Raw genomic sequence first — 14,878 nt, forward strand, 5'->3', positions numbered from 1 at the left:
TCCCACTGCAGTTCAACCCCTGCCCCACCTCCAGCACCCAGCACCCAGCACCTGGCTGCACCACTACCAAATCCACAGCTGAAAAATGCCCAATGCCCCCAGACACGAGGACAGAGACCCCCACATCCCTCCCACTCTCCAGTGGGCTCCCCCTGCTGCGTTCCTGGCATGGCCACCACCCTGTACCGCACTGTCTTGCCTGGCCCTGGGGTGGCTTGGAATGGCTTCCAGATCACCTGGGACCTGGCCAGGGTGGGTGGTGGGGGGCAGCATCTCCAGCAGGTGGCTTCTTTTTTTATTTTTATTTTTTGAGACAGAGTTTTGCTCTTGTCGCCCAGGCTAGAGTGCAATGTCACCATTTCGGCTCACCATAACCTCTGCCTCCCGGGCTCAAGCGATTCTCCTGCCTCAGCCTCCCAATTAGCTGGGATTACAGGCACACACCATCAACCTGGCTAATTTTTGTAGTTTTACTAGAGACGGGGTTTCTCCATGTTGGTCAGGCTGGTCTTGAACTCCCGACTTCAGGTGATCCGCCTGCCTCAGCCTCCCAGAGTGCTGGGATTACAGGCGTGAGCCACTGCGCCTAGCCTAGCAGGTGGCTTCTTTCTCTCTCCTAACTCCCCAGGTCCCCCACCCTGGAGCCCTCACCAGGCCTAACGTGGGGTTTGGCCGTGGCTTCCTCTTCCGGGAGGTCATGGCAGGGCCCAGCCAAGGCCCTGGGGCCAAGGTGAACCCGATCCTGGGGAGGGGCTGGGGCTCCTTTAAGGAGGGGTCAGGACCTGCCCTGGACCCTGTGGGCACCCCCAACCCAAGCTAGGCCTGGTGGCTTCTCCCAGGGCACCCCAGCCCCTCCTCACCTAGTCACCAGCTAGCCTCATTATCTGGGACAGGTGAGAGTTGACCCCAGCCCAGAACCTGTTTTGGGTGCACTCGGAGCAGGCCAGGCCCAGGGAGGTGCTGATGGAATGGAGCCAGAACTGGCCACACAGGTGGGTGACCTGAGGGTGTGGTGGGTCGGGGGACGGGCTCCGGGGTCTTCACAGCTCCAGGACTCACCTGTGGCTGAGCTGTCTCTTCCCAATTTCTGGCTTTGACCCCGACGTACAGCCCCCACGGACACCCAGTGAGCACCCAGTGACCCGCACTGGAGATCCCAGCTGTCTGGGTCGTGCTGGCCCCATGCCCCTCTCCTATAGGAGACCCCCAGCAAACCCAGCTTCTTCTCTGGATGACCCGCCACCGGTCCCACCTCCCTCAACCTCCCAGGACCCTGGCAGAGTGGCCTGGAGCACACAGAAGGCTCAGGGATGAGCTCGAGTTCCCTGCAGGCCGGCCCCGGGGTGACCCAGACCCCTGCGCCACCTCCCGCCCTCACGGCTACTTCCTAGGGTCCCACAGCCACTGGGTGGCACGGCCTTCCCTCCAGGACAGGGACAGACTCCTGCTTACTTCCTGGGACAACAGATGCCTTGTGACAGTGGAGGACGCACCACCCACCCCACCGCGAGACTCCAGCGGTGGAGGCCCAAAGGCTCAGCCTGCCCCGGGTCCTGCAGCTCCCTGGAGGCGACCTGTCCTGCCCCTGGTCTCGGAGCAGGCTTGGCCGGCCTCTGCCCAAAGGTGCACAGCCCCCGCTTCCTTGGGGGCGACCTGTCTGCCTCCTGCCAGCCTTTGAGCGCTTCCTCATTCTGTAGAGTGATTCTTTTTGCTTTTTTTCTTTAGTTCTGCAGAATGCAGGGCGATTTTCAGCCTATGTTGGATGTAGGGTGTCCCCAAAGCCCCAGAGGAGGTGCCCAGGCAGGTCCTGACTTGCCAGCCCTGGGCTTCTTCCTCCACCCATCTCCCTCAAGCCGGGGAGGCAGGCTGGCTACACAGCCCACCCTGACCACCCCTGACCACCCAGCACAGGGCCCGGCTGGATGTGTGCAACAAGGGATCCTATGGGGGGCTCCATTGTCTGGAGGCTTTTTGTTTGTTTGTTTTGAGACGGAGTCTCGCTCTGTTGCCAGGCTGGAGTGCAGTGGCTCGATCTCGGCTCACGGTAACCTCCACCTCCCAGGTTCAGGAGATCCTCATGCTTCAGCCTCCTGAGGACCTGGGACTACAGGCGCGCACCACCACGACAAGCGAATTTTTGTATTTTTAGTAGAGACGGGGTTTTGCCATGTTGGCCAGGCTGGTCTGGAACTCCTGAGCTCAGGTGACCCACCCACCTCCACCTCCCAAAGCGTGAGCCACCGCGCCCAGCAACGCCCAGCTAATTTTATTTTCGGTAGAGATGGGGGGGGTCTCAACATGTCGCCTAGGCTGGTCTTGAACTCCTGGCCTCAAATGATTCTCCCGCCTCAGCCTCCCAAAATGCTGGGATCGCCACGCCAGGCCCAGTTATTCACTGTTTATTTGCCATTCAAAGTTAGCTTGGTGTCCGTATTATATCAGACAACCCTACGGGGACAGGGGGCGGTGACAATAAAGACCTTTCCCCTACAACATAAAAAAAAAAAAAAAAAAACTTGGTGTGGGTGCGAGTGTGAGCAGATCGGGGCGTGTGTCTGTGTGCCCGCGGAGGCAGGCGTCCCTGGGGGAGGCCCCAAGCCTAGGTCCTTGCAGGGTCAGCCATGGGCCCATGTGGGAGTGAAATGGGGTGGGCTGTGCACACCTGTACACACTTGCAAGTGTAGTGGGTGGCACGAGAGACCACCTCACAGTTCCCACCTGCCTGGCTCTCCAGGGACCAGAACCACAGCCCAAGGGCCATCCCTTGCTATGAAGGGCCGTGGGCAGGGTCATTTCAGGACCCCTGCAGGGCTGAGAGCTCTGGCCATGGGGCCACGAGGCAGGAACATCTGATGTAAGTGGCCGCAAGCGTCCCTTCTTGCCGGCTGACTCACACTCACTCCACTCCAGTGGCTCGGCAGGCCTGCCTGGGGACACAGCCAGGGCCCGCGGTCCTCCAGTGGGGGCAGGGAGTGGGCACGGCAGGTGTGGCCTGGAGCCCGTGGCTGCCTACCTGCCCGGGCTGTGGGTGTCTGGCCAGGAGCCTGGGGCAGCCATGGGGCCAGCCACCCTGCTCTGATGGAGTGGCATCAGGAGCAGCGTGCATGCCCCACCTCCCTGGGGTTCAGCCCCTGCACAGTCCCCAAGGAAGTGTGGGGCACGGCTGGCCCAGGAGATGGCCAAAGGCCACCGCCCTGCCCCAGTGACCATGAACAAAGCACTCCGCTGATCTCCTGGCGTCCTCTCCTCCTCCTATTACCAGGGGGTGGAGCCCAGAAGACACCCAGATGACTCTCAGAGAACCACTGGGAGCCTGGTGCCCTGTGCCCTGGTCCCAGCTGATCTGTCTCCCAACAGGGCCTTAGTTTTTTTGTTGTTTTTTTGTGTTTTTTTGAGATGGAGTCTCGCTCTTTCGCCCAGTCTGGAGTGCAGTGGCAGGATCTCCGCTCACTGCAACCTCCGCCTCCCAGGTTCAAGCAATTGTCCCGCCTCAACTTCCCAAGTAGCTGGGATTACAGGTGCATGTCACCACCCCCGGCTAATTTTTGTATTTACTATTTAGTAGAGACGGGGTTTCACCATGTTGGCCAGGCTGGTCTTGAACTTCCACCTCAGAAAATCCGCCCACCTCAGCCTCCCAAAGTGCTGGGATTACAGGCGTGAGCCACCGCGCCCGGCCACAAGGCCTTTTCAGGGTGTTTTTCAGGGTGCACATCCTGGGAAGGGCATGGCCAGGGAAACTTCCAAGGCGCAAGGCACTCTGCAGGTGGGACTGGGTTAGGATTTTGAGACGGGAGATCACCCTGAATGATCGGGGAGCCCAGTGTCCTCACAGGGTCCTCGTGAGAGGAGGCAGCCGGGTGAGAGTCAGAGACCGGAAGGGGCTGCTCTTGGCTGTGAGTGGGAAGGGGCCCAAGCTGAAGGATGTGGGCGCCTCTAAACGCTGGGAAAGGCAGGAACTGGATTCTCCCCTGGAGCCCCCAGGAGGGACCAGCCCTGCGCACACCTTGATGTTAGCCCAGTGAGGCCCCCATGTCGGGTTTCTGACCTCCAGAACCGTGAGAGAATCGATGTGGGTCGTTTCAAGCCACTGCACGTGTGTGATTTATTGCACAGCTCCAGGAGGCTCACACAGGCGGTGTTTTCCTGAGTTTCCACTGTGCAGATGAGAAGGCTGAAGCCAGGGCAGCCCCGGTCAAGCCCCCCGGACTGTCACAGGTCCTGGGAGGCGCCAGGGGCAGGGAGATGCGGCTGGGGGCGGGCGAGGCCCTGCAGCCTGGGCATGGGACCGGCCCAGGGACAGGGCCCCCTCCCCGCAGGGCTGGATTTGCTGCGTCGCCAAATGCCGGGGCTGATCGGCTGCTGGGCGTGTGACCCCGCGCCTTTGAAATTCGCAGAGCCACGGGTCGGGCCCTCCCGCCCCACCCGCCGACCGCACCCGCGCTAGGCCAGTCCCCGGGCGCCGCCTCCTCCTCCTCCTCCCGGCGGCCGGGGCTCTGGGCGCCCCCCACACGGTGTCCCGGGGTGACAGGAGGGTCGGAGAGCACGGACTCCGGGGGTCCGGGCCGCGCGCCCTGGGAACCCCCTCCCCGGCTGCGGCCGCGCGCCTGCGCACTGGCTCCAGTGCCGGGGCCCCTTTGCCCCGGGGACGGGGAGAGGTTGCCGGGGCAACGCGTTTGCGTCAGCGAACCTGGCGCGGCGCCCGGGCTCAGAGGGCGAGGGAGGCGGGGCCCGGGCTCTGGACCAGTAGGACTCCAAATATTTAGTGTGGGGGCGTGGCCAGAGACCACGCTCCAGCCAATGGAATTGTTGTTGTCGGGGCCGCGCGATCAGGGCCTTGTGCCTCTTAAAGGGACCGTGCGCATTACGCCACACCTCGCTCGCCGCTGTGTTCTGGGCGGAAGCCTAGGGCTCAGGGTTAGGGGTCAGTGGGCCTGGCTGGGGGCAGAGGTAAGGGAGGGCGCAGACTCGGAGTTGGAGGTCAGCGGGCCGGGCCCAGCCCCACGTCTTCCTGTTTTGCCCGTTTGTGTGACTCTGGGTCCGGTCTCGGTCTCCCGAGCTTCAGTTTCCCCAGGTGCACACAGCTGGAGTTGCGGAGTTGTGGGCGCGATGCATTCACGACTACTCCTCCCCTGGCGGGCGCCCCTGCATTTATGCAGCGCCCACGTTTTGCACTAGGACCCTATGCAACGACCGGTCTCTCTGCAGGTCACGGAGGAGCTGGGGGGGTTGGGGGACCCCAGAAGGTGACCAGGCCTGCATGAGCAGGACTGAACCGCAGGCCTCGGCCCTGCACCAACACCTCTTCCTCTGTGGCCAGGAAACATTCCTTCCAAGGACCCCTACTGGAGGGGGTGGGAGGGTTGGTCCCCCAGGTCCCCCAGGTCCTGGGCGCTGTGCAACTGAGTGAAAGCACAGAGGCAGGTGGTCAGAATCTGACCCCCAGCGGCCACAGCCACAACCCCTCACCCCAGGCAGGCCTCACTCTCCACTGTAGCCCTGATCAATGAATCACAAGTGAGGGGCAGGAAACGAGATTGAAGGACCCACGGTGTAGACAGCAGGAGAGGTGACCCCACCAACCCACCCATCTGGCACCCTCTACGTCCCAAGTCTGGAGTGTCCCAGTGGCAGCCCTCAGGGCATGGATAGGCTGGAGGCCCGGCACCCCTGCCGAGGCTGGCCTAGAAGAATGGGGGTGGCCCCTTTGGCCATGGGAAGTGGTACATTCACAGATCGCGGGAATGACATGGGCATCTTTGGGGGCTGTGATTCAGCCGACCACAGAGTGTCTCAGGCTTCCCCCAAGGATCCCATCTTCACCATGTACCGCCCTCCTGCTGGGACCTTGGGGTCTCCTGTCTGCGGCCAGCCCAGGACCCTACGAGTTCCTCATTCCTGCTTCTCTCAGGAGAGACCTTTTAAAGGTCTGCATTTCTCTTTGGCTTTTTTTTCCGCAATAGTTTTCTTCATTATAGAAATACACACGCAGCCTCACTCTGTAGCCCAGGCTGGAGTGGAGTGGCACGATCTCAGCTCACTGCAACCTCTCTCTCCGGGTTCAGGCAGTCTTGTGCTTCAGCTTCCCCAGTAGCTGCGCGGAGACACCCAGCTAATTTGTTTTGGAGACGGAGACTCAATCTGTCGCCTGGGCTGGAGCGCAGAGGTGCAATCTCAGCTCACTGCAACCTCTGCCTCCTGGGTTCAAGTGATTCAACTGTCTCAGCCTCCTGAGTCGCTAGGATTACAGGTGTGCACCGCCACACACAGCTAATTTTTGTATTTATTTGTTTTTATTTTTTATTTTTTTGAGACGGAGTCTCGCTCTTTCGCCCAGGCCCGGAGTGCAGTGGCGTGATCTCGGCTCACTGCAAGCTCCATCTCCCGGGTTCACGCCATTCTCCTCCCTCAGCCTCCCGAGTAATTGGGATTACAGGCGTGAGTCACCGCGCCTGGCCTATTTATTTTTTGAGACGAAGTTTCGCTCTTGTCACCCAGGCTGTAGTGCAATGGTGCGATCTTGGCTCACTGCAACCTCCACCTCCCGGGTTCAAGCAATTCTCTTGCCTCAGCCTCCCGAGTAACTGGGATTACAGGTGCCTGCCACCACGTCCAGCTAATTTTTGTATTTTTAGTAGAGACAGCGTTTCACCATGTTAAAGGCTGGTCTCGAACTCCTGATCTCAGGTGATCTGCTCATCTCGACCTCCCTAATTTTTGTATTTTTAGTAGAGACGGGGTTTCACCATGTTGGCCAGGCTGCTCTTGAACTCCTGATCTCAAGTGATCCACTGGTCTCAGCTTCCCAAAATGCTGAGATTACAGGTGTGAGCCACAGCACCCAGCTTTATTTTATTTTTTTTGAGACAGGGTCTTGCTCTGTTACCCAAGCTTAAGTGCAGTGGCCTGATCTCGGCTCACTGCACCCTCGACTTCCTGGGCTAACGCAATCCTCCCACCTCGGCCTCCTGAGTAGCTGGGATTACAGGAGAGTGCCTCCATCCCCATCTAATTTTTGTATTTTTTAGTAGTGACGGGGTTTAACCTTGTTGGTCAGGCTGGTCTTGAACTCCTGACCTCAGCTGATCTGCCCACCTCAGCCTCCCAAAGTACTGGGATCACAGGCCTGAGCCACTGTGCCGGCCGCTATTGTCGTTTCTGAGTGACATCATCTTAGCGATGGTTTTGATTTGCATTTCCCTGACAGCTTGTGTGTTCCGTCTTTTCTCACCTGGATGTTGACCAACACGTGTGTAAATGTTCAAGACCCACATATTTTAAAAAGTAAAAAGAAACAGATGACATTGGCTGGGCACAGCGAGGCCAACATGGCCAAACCCCATCTCTACTAAAAATATAAATAGCCGGGCATGGTGGCACGCGCCTGTAATCCCAACTACTCAGGAGGCTGAGGCAGGACAATCACCTGAACCCAGGAGGCGGTGGTTGCAGTGAGCCGAGATCGCGCCACTGCACTCCAGCCTGGGTGACGGAGCGAGACTCCGTCTCAAAAATAAAATAAAATAATAAAAATAGAATCTTAAAAATTGCCCGTCCTTCTGAGGCCTCCTGCACAGTCATAGCGCCCTGTGGCCCCGCGGCCAAGCGGGAGGAGCAGGCAGGGGAGGTTGCTTCCAGGACGCCAGGACACTGGCTGCAGGTGGAGAGAAACAGGAGGGGCGGCTGTGGTGAGCCAGGGCTGGCATCCACCTCCCGGCGACACGACCTACCAGGGACCTTGCCAAGGGGCCTCAATCAGCTTTCTGTTGATGACACGCTGAGGTCAGGACCAGGGCCACGGCCTGTGTCTGACAAGAAGCAGTTTCCAGTTATTTGGTGAATCAGTGCTGGGGGCCTGGCCTGAGGGGTCCAGGGAGTCACACCTGACTCCATGTCCCTCTTTCCCACAAAGTAGGAGAGCACCATGGGTCACCTGCCCGAAAAGGCAGGTCCATCCTCTGCCTGCAGTCAGAACTCAGGGGGATCCCTGAGGCCGGCAGCAGAGCCACGAGGACGCAGTGGCCTGGTGGCGGGTGGGGCAGCGCGGGAGCTGCTTTCCAGGCCAGACAGACGGAGCCGTTCTCCCGCCGGCCTTCCCGAGAGCAGGATCCCATCCAGTGATGCGTAGGCCTGTGGCGGGGACAAGGAGGGCGGGCAGCTGCTTTTGTTTTCCATCTGCTTCTCTGGCTTGGAAAGAAGGGCAGACAGCTCCAGAAATATCGAGGAACGTGGGCCACGCCTCCGGGGCGGCCACCAGGCGGTGGCACCAGAAGGTCAGCAGAGACAGAGCATAAACAGCAGCCACACAAGACACCCACGCGGGACACGGGCCGAGTGCGCACATGGGCACCTGATGCCTGGTGGCCGAGAGGACAGCATGGCCTGAACACCCGGCAGGAGGGGACGGATGGTCCATCCACACTGGAACATTATCCCATGACGAACGGGAGCCAGGCCACAGCGTGAACTTGGAGGACATCATGCTCAGTCACAGATGCCAGACTCAGAAGGCCACGCAGTGTGTGATCCCATTTCTATGAACTGTCCGGGACAGGCCCATCCAGAGACAGGGAGGGGATGTGTGGGTGTCGGGGAGTGACAGCTGATGGGGACAAGGTTTGTTCTTCTCGGGGTGATAGAATGCTGTAGAATTGGAGGTGGTAGTTGCACACTTTTCTGAATGTACTACATGCGACTGAATTGTACACCTTAAATGAATGAATTGTATGGAATGTGAATTACAAATCAATAAAGATGCCCAGGCCGGGTGCGGTGGCTCATGCCTGTAATCCCAGCACTTTGGGAGGCCAAGGTGGGCAGATCACCTGAGGTCAGGAGTTCAAGACCAGCCTGGTCAACATGGCGAAACCCAGTCTCTACTAAAAATACAGAAATTAGCTGGGTGGTGGCTTACGCCTGTAATCCCAGCTACTCAGGAGGGTGAGGCAGGAGAATCGCTTGAACCCAGGAGGCAGAAGTTGCAGTGAGCTGAGATGGCGCCATTGCACTCCAGCCTGGGCGACAGAGAGAGGCTCTGTCTCAAAAAGTAAGTAGGCCGGGCGTGGTGGTTCACGCCTGTAATCCCAGCACCTTGGGAGGCCAAGGGACGCAGAACACAAGGTCAGGAGTTCAAGACCAGCCTGGCTAAGATAGTGAAACCCCGTCTCTACTAAAAATGCAAAAATTAGCTAGGCGTGGTGGTGGGCGCCTGTAGTCCCAGCTACTCGGGAGGCTGAGGTAGAGAAGTGCTTGAACCCGGGAGGCAGAGGTTGCAGTGAGCCAAGATCATGCCATTGAACTCCAGCCTGCTCCGTCTCAATAAAAAAAAATAAAAAATAAATAAGTACATAAATAAAATGTTTATTAAATCATTTACCATGATTTTTAAACGCTAATTTGTATTTTATATAATGTACTTCAGCACATGAAGTTTTCTGACTAACGTATCTTTCCTGTACATTTTCCCTCTGGTCACAATGAGTGTACTTTGTCCCATATACTTTTTGTTTTTTTGAGATAGTCTCGCTCTGTCACCCAGGCTAGAGTGCAGTGGCACTATCTCAGCTCACTGCAAGCTCCACCTCATGCCGGATTAATTTTTTTTTTTTTTTTTTTTTGTATTTTTAGTAGAGATGGGGTTTCACTCTGTTAGCCAGGATGGTCTTGATCTCCTGACCTTGTGATCCGCCCGTCTCGGCCTCCCAAAATTCTGGGATTACAGGCGTGAGCCACCGTGCCCAGCCTGTCCCATATACATTTGGATTCACCTTGATCATTAAGATTGCAATTGCTGGCCAGGCGTGGAGGCTCATGTCTGTAATCCCAGCACTTTGGGAGTTGAGGCTGGTGGATCACAAGGTCAGGAGTTCAAAACCAGCCTGGCCAAGATGGTGAAACCCCGTCTCTACTAAAAATACAAAAAAATTAGCTGGATGTGGTGGCGGGTGCTGGTAGTCCCAGCTACTTGGGAGGCTGAGGCAGAAGAATCGCTTGAACACAGGACGCAGAGGTTGCAGTGAGCCAAGATTGTTTCACTGCACTCCAGCCTGGGTGAAAGAGTGAGACTCCGTCTCAAAAAAAAAAAAAAAAAAAAAAAAAGGCCGGGTGCAGTGGCTCACACCTGTAATCCCAGCACTTTGGGAGGCCGAGGCGGGTGGATCACGAGGCCAGGGGTTTGAGACCAGCCTGACCAACATGGTGAAACCCTGTCTCTACTAAAAATACAAAAATTAGCCGGGGGTGGTGGCGGGTGCCTGTAATCCCAGCTACTCAGGAGGCTGAGGCAGGAGAATTGCTTGAACCTGGGAGGCGGAGGTTGCAGTGAGCCGAGATGACGCCACTGCACTCCAGCCTGGGCGACAGAGCGAGACTCTGTCTCAAAAAAAAAAAAAAAAAAAAAAAGGATTGCAATTGCTTTTTCCTCCTGGTTTGCTTTATTTGATATAATTATGCTGGCTGGGAACAGTGGCTCACGTCTACAATCCCAGCACTTTGGGGGGCCGAAGAGGGAGGATCGCTTGAGGCCAGGAGTCCAAGATCAGCCTGAGCAATGTAGGGAGACTTCATCTCTACAAAAAAGAAACACAATCAGCTAGGCATGGAGGCACATGCCTGTAGGCCCAGATACTCAGGAGGCTGAGGCGGGAGGATTGCTTGAGCCCAGGAAGTTGAGGCTGCAGTGAGCTGTGATTTGTGCCACTGCACTCCAGCCTAGGCGACAGAGCAAGACCCTGTCTGAAGAAAAAATTATATATATACATATAAACTTTGCCTAAGCTTCTGCTTCTGCCAGTCTATGTCTTTGTTACAGCAATTTTATGGGGACATAGTTCACATCTCATAAAATTCTCCCACTAATGTGTACGGTTCAGGGCGGCGTGGTGGCTCATGCCTGTAATCCCAGCATTTAGGGAGGCCAAGGTGGGTGGATCACCTGAGGTCAGGAGTTCAAGACCAGCATGGCCAACATGGTGAAACCCCGTCTCTACTAAAAATAAAAAAATTAGCCAGGCGTGGTGGCTGGTGCCTATAATCCCAGCTACTCAGGAACCTGAGGCAGGAGAATTGCTTGAACCCAGGAGGTGGATTGTTGCAGCGAACTGAGACTGCACCACTGCAGTTCAGCCTGGGTGACAGAGTGAGACTCCGTTTCAAAAAAAAAAAAAATGTGTATAGTTCAGAGGTATTTATAAATTCATGGAGTTATGCAAACATTATCTGAAAAGAAAATGTTTTGTGCTGATTTTTACTGGATATGAGGGGTTCTTCACATTTTAACAGGAGAATCTTTCTGTATATTTTTGTTTGTTTGTTTTTTTGAGACGGAGTCTCACTCTGTCACCCAGGCTGGAGTGCAGTGGCAGGATCTCAGCTCACTGCAAGCGCCGCCTCCCGGGTTCACACCATTCTCCTGCCTCAGCCTCCCGAGTAGCTGGGACTACAAGCACCCACCATCATGCCCGGCTAATTTTTTGTATTTTTAGTAGAGACAGGGTTTCAGCGTGTTAGCCAGGATGGTCTTGATCTCCTGACCTCATGATCCGCCCACCTCGGCCTCCCAAAGTGCTGGGATTCCAGGTGTGAGCCACTGCACCAGGCCATCTTTCTGTATATTTCTATAGGCGTCCGCAAACTTTTTCTTTCTTTTTTCACTTGATACTCACCTCAATTAAGAGCAGGGATATTTACATATGATCAGTTTATTTTTTTTCTAACACCATTTATTGAAAATCTTTCAATGTCAGCTCTCTCTCCCCACCTCCCCCCCTTTTTTTTTTCTGAGACAGGGTCTTGCTCTGTTGCCCAGGCTGGAGTGCAGTAGTGCTATCTCAACTTACTGCAGCCTCCGCCTCCAGGGCTTAAGTGATCTTCCTGCCTCAGCCTCCTGAGTGGCTGGAATCACAGGTGCACCATCATGCCTGGCTTGGTCACCAAACTTTTACTGTAAGGGGCAGACTGTCAATATTTTTGGCTTTGTCGGGTGCGGTGGCTCACGCCTGTAATCCCAACACTTTGGGAGTCCAAGGTGGGTGGATCACGAGGTCAGGAGTTAGAGACCAGCTTGGCCAACATGGTGAAACCCCATCTCTACTAAAAATACAAAAATTAGCTGGCGGTGGTGGCGGGCGCCTGTAATACCAGCTGCTCGGGAGGCTGAGGCAGGAGAATCGCTTGAGGCCAGGAGGCGGAGGTTGTAGTGAGCTGAGATCACACCATTGCACTCCAGCCTGGGCGACACAGCAAGACTCCCTTTAAAAAAAAAAATTGGCTCTGTGGAGCAGATGGTCTCTGTTGGTTAACTCTACAGCCACAGACAATATGTAAATAATATGTAAATATATGAGCATGGCTGTGTGCCAATAAAACTTTATTTACACAACAGACTGTGTGGCTGGCCTGGCAGGGTGGCTCACGGCTGTAATCCCAGCACTTTGAGAGGCTGAGGCAGGTAGATCACTTGAGGTCAGGAGTTCAAGACTTGAGGTCAGGAGTTCGTGACCAGCCTGTCCAACATGGTGAAACCCTGTCTCTGCTAATATATAAAACATTAGAAAGGCATGGTGGCTTGCACCTGTAGTCCCAGCTACTGGGGAGGCTGAGGCAGGAGGCTGGCTTGAACCTGGGAGGTGGAGGTTGCAGTGAGCCAAGATGGCGCCACTGCACTGTAGCCTGGGTGACAGAGGGAGACTCCATCTCCAAATAAGTAAAATTTAAAACCACATTGATTTTGGGAGGCCGAGGTAGGCAGATCATGAGGTTAGGAGTTCAAAACCAGCCTGGACAACACGGTGAAATCCCGTCTCTACTAAAAATACAAAAATTATCCAGTCATGGTGGTGCACACCTGTAATCCCAGCTACTTGGGAGGCTGAGGCGGGAGAATCGCTTGAACCCGGGAGGGAGAAGTTGCAGTGATCTGAGGTCGCATCATTGCACTCCAGCCTGGGCAACAGGGCGAGACTCCATCTCAGAAAACAAACAAACAAACAAAACACACACTGAAGTAAATTTTGGTAACTATCATCATTGATGTAACAGTATCTGCTGATTCTGCCATAACAGATGAGTATATTTAATTATTGTCATCTGCAAATATGAATCCCTGCCTAGAAAATGCAGGCCAATCAAATTAAAATGCAGAAAAGAAGCCAGTTTCTAAATCAATTTCAAAATCACGAGATTTCTTATATATACCAGACTTCAACGTTTAAGAAGTATAATGGAAAAAAAGATGTCATGGAAAAATATCTCATTCATATTAACAACCAAAAATAACTACGAATTACCTTTGAAAGAAATGTACAGATAAGAAATGCCCAGAATAGTCCAATCCACAGAGATGGAGGGTGGATGTGTTTGTCAGGGGCTGAGGAGGGGACGGGAAGTGAGTGCTGATGGGGACGGGGTTCCCTTTGGGGTGATAGAATGTTTTTGAATTTGATAGTGATGATATTTGCATCACTTTATGAATATACTGTACTCAGCACCACTGAATTTTGATTTTTTTTTTTTGATACAGGGTCTTGCTCTGTTGCCCAGGCTGAAATACAGTGGCACAATCGCGGCTCATGGCAGCCTCAACTTCCGAGGCTTAAGTGATCCTCCTGCCTTAGCCTCCAAAGAAGCTGGGACTACAGGCACGCACCACCACGCCCGGCTAATTTATTTTTATTTTTAGTAGAGATGAGGTCTTGCCATGATGCCCAGGCTGGTCTCAAACTCCTGAGCTCAAGTGATCCTCCTGCCTCGGCCTCCAAAGTGCTGGGATTACAGGTGTGAGCCACCACACCCAGCCAATTTTAAATTTAAAAATGGTGAATTTTGGCTGGGCGTGGTGGCTCACACCTGTAATCTCAGCACTTTGGGAGGCCAAGGTGGGCAGATCACCTAAGGTCAGGAGTTTGAGACCAGCATGGCCAATATGGTGAAACCCCGTCTCTATTAAAAATACAAAAATTAGCTGGGCATGGTGGTGGGCGCCTATAATCCCAGCTACTAGGGAGGCTGAGGCAGGAGAATTGCTTGAACCTGGGAGGTGGAGGTTGTGGTAAGCCGAGATCACACCATTGCACTCCAGCCGGGGTGACAGAGCAAGACTCCATCTCAACAACAACAACAATGAATTAGCCGGACGTGGTGGTGCATGCCTATAATCCTAGCTACTCGGGAAGCTGAGGCAGGAGAATTGCTTGAACCCGGGAGGTGGAGGTGGCGGTGAGCCGAGATCGCGCCACTGTACTCTAGCCTGGGTGACCCATCTCAAAAAAACAAAAACAAATACAAAAATTAGCTGGGCATGGTGGCACATGCCTGTAACTGCAGCTACTAGGGAGGCTGAGGCAGGAGAATTGCTTGAACCCAGGAGACGGAGGTTGCAGTGAGCCAAGATCGCGCCATTGCACTCCAGCCTGGGCAACAAGGGTGAAACTCCGTCTCAGAACAAACAAACAAACAAACAACTAGGAAACAGCAGCCTCTCTGGAAGGCGGTTCCCGATCCCCCGCTCTTTGCCTAACAGGAGCCTGTCCCTTCCCAGCGCCGTGGTGCCCTCTAGGGGCGAGGTGCGGCAGCACAGTGCTGACGGGCACAGGGCTAAGGGTCCACCCTGTGGGGCCCGGGCTGCCCCTCTCTGCCATGCTGCTGAGGTGCAAAATACCAAATTCGTGAGCCAAAGCTGGTCTTCCGTCAGGCTCCGGACTCACGACGTTTCACGCTGGAAGGGACCCCAGAGACTCACTCACCCAATGACCACATTTTTCACATACAGAAAACAAAAAGCAGCTGGGCACAGTGGTTCATGCCTGCAATCCCACACTTGGGAGGCCGAGGCAGGGGAATCGCCTGAGGCCAGGAGTTCGAGACCAGCCTGGCCAACATG

At 55.1% G+C, this 14,878-nt stretch overlaps 1 long non-coding RNA gene across 1 annotated transcript; it reads right to left on the reverse strand.

Annotated features, from left to right (window-relative positions):
- Positions 1–10,414: 10,414 nt before the first annotated feature.
- On the reverse strand, positions 10,415–12,974 carry LOC134809057 (uncharacterized). The gene is made up of 2 exons (XR_010153661.1): positions 12,845–12,974; positions 10,415–10,568 (listed from the first exon to the last, which is right to left on the reverse strand). It is a non-coding gene; the product is annotated as an uncharacterized LOC134809057 (long non-coding RNA).
- Between the last annotated feature and the right edge of the window lie 1,904 nt (positions 12,975–14,878).

Source organism: Pan troglodytes, chromosome 20, assembly GCF_028858775.2.
Source record: "Pan troglodytes isolate AG18354 chromosome 20, NHGRI_mPanTro3-v2.0_pri, whole genome shotgun sequence".
Taxonomy (NCBI): domain Eukaryota; kingdom Metazoa; phylum Chordata; class Mammalia; order Primates; family Hominidae; genus Pan; species Pan troglodytes.